Genomic DNA, 2163 nt, shown 5'->3' with positions numbered 1-2163 from the left:
AATATACAAATAATAACAACAGACGAGGACAGGTGGTGTAAATAACAAAAGTATATATTAGTATGACGCTCGGGAATACGGAAAGTCTTTGACGTTTCGAGCTACGCTCTTCAACAGAAAGAATACGGAGACAAGGAGAAAAACACGGAGAAAAAAAAATTGAATAGTGTTCAGTCAACGGTCAATCATAACTATTTAACTAATCTTAACTATATATATATATATATATATATATATATATATTACACACACATACATACATACAGGGTCTGCCAAAAAAATTTATACACACTTCTGGAAAGTGAAAAATCCGTACAAATATTTTTATCCAGTGTTATAGCAATTTGATAAAACATCGAAAGAGGTATTTATATTTATAGAGGTAATTATGCAAGTTAAATATTTATGTAGATTTTTTTCCATTCCTGAAGTGTGTATAAAGTTTTTGGGTGGATTCTGTATATATGAAATACCTCCAGGTCCCAAATGCAAAGTTGGGCCTTTAATGTACAAAAACCATTTTTTTCCCCTGAATATGCACTGCTGAAACTGGGATGAGTCTAACATGCCCAGCCAATTTTTATGCCATCAAATATGGTAATTAAAGCCTGCAATTAACAGCTTTATGAGAAATGTAACTGTGATAAATCAATAGAATATTTCAAGAAAATGAACAAAACAGATTCAAACAAGAATATTTTGGTCAGGAGTTAGAATTAACAAGAATATTTGAGATTAAGTGAACTATTTAATTTGGTTGCTATTAAGACAGTAATCTTAACTAAGCATAGGGTCAGTGTTCATAAGTGAGTATAGCTAATTGAACTTGTTCCAGTATATTACTAATACCTATTTCATCAACTCATATAGAATGAAAGGCCAGTTAAGTACAAGGTACATTATAAAGTCACCAACATTTGTTGGTTATAGTGAAACTAGTGAATATCACAGGGGATGTGAACCAGATGTCAGGCACAGGATGGTTATGTAAATACTAGCTGACCATGTGCCATCAATAATGATGGCTAATTTTAGTATTTTATATATAAATAAGGTACATAATAATCACACATACAAAAATTTACATACTTCCCTTGTACACGCACACACATATACTCACACAGTTTTGCAAGTGAATTTTCTTAGATACACACACACATCTTTCTTTCATCCTTTTACTTGTTTCACTCATTGGGATGCAGCCATGAAGAAGCACCATCTTAAAAGGGTTTAGTCAAACAAATCAACCCTGGTACTTATTTTTAGTATTTTTTCTATCCTATTCTTTTGCCAAACTACTAAGGCATAGGAATGTAATGTAAATAAACCAACACTAATTGTCAAGTAGTGGCAAGGAGCACACACACACACTGGGCTTCTAAGGTTTCTATCAATCAAATTCACTCACAAAACATTGGTTGACCTGGGACCACAGTAGAAGACACTTTTCCAAGGTGCTGCACAGTGGGACTAAACTAAAATTCAAATGGTTGCAAAGCGAACTTCTTAACCACATAATCATGCCCGTGTTCGGCACATGGAATAACTAGATGCAACAACTCTTTTGGACCCATAACCTTGTCATTTCTATTTTTGTACCTATATTTTGAAATCACCTTGCTTACATATATTCATAGCAAGTGAAAGCACAAATCTAACTATGGCCTATTCTTAGTGTATACATGCATTAAACCAGTTCTCATGCAAATAGCAAGTTACAATTCTCATGCAGATGGTTTTTAAAAATATCTGAAATGGGATAAAATGTTTTGAATCTTAGAAATTAACTCTTGGAATTTTAGTTGTGAAAAAGAAAAATTAGAATATATTTATTGGCAAATTATCAATATGTTAATTGATTTAACCCTTCAGTGATTATGTTTCTAAAGAGATATGCTACTTAGGCTTCAAGTAATTTTGTAAATGGAAAAATGAACTTAGAGCAGTGGTTCCCAAAGTGAGCGGCATTGTCCCCTTGGGGGGGGGGGGAAATTCCAAGGGGGTGCTGAAGAAAAGTGGGGCAATAATGGGATAGCGATTCATGTAAAAAGTGGGGTGATAAGGGGGTAGCAATTCATGCAAAAACAACAAAATAATGGGTTCATTAGGTTAAGTTTTATTTGTGAAATACAGTTGCTTTGAATTTGCTTCAGAAAGAAGTCT

General features: G+C 33.4%; 1 protein-coding gene across 3 annotated transcripts in view; it reads right to left on the bottom strand.

The window, feature by feature from the left end:
* The window catches only part of LOC106869515 (sarcolemmal membrane-associated protein), a 52273-nt gene that overhangs the window by 21169 nt on the left and 28941 nt on the right, over window positions 1-2163 (bottom strand). The gene's annotated exons all lie outside the window — the stretch shown is intronic.

Source organism: Octopus bimaculoides, chromosome 15, assembly GCF_001194135.2.
Source record: "Octopus bimaculoides isolate UCB-OBI-ISO-001 chromosome 15, ASM119413v2, whole genome shotgun sequence".
NCBI classification, from domain to species: Eukaryota; Metazoa; Mollusca; class Cephalopoda; order Octopoda; family Octopodidae; genus Octopus; species Octopus bimaculoides.
Note: the sequence above shows the minus strand (reverse complement) of the source record. Positions and strands in the feature narration are given on the sequence as shown.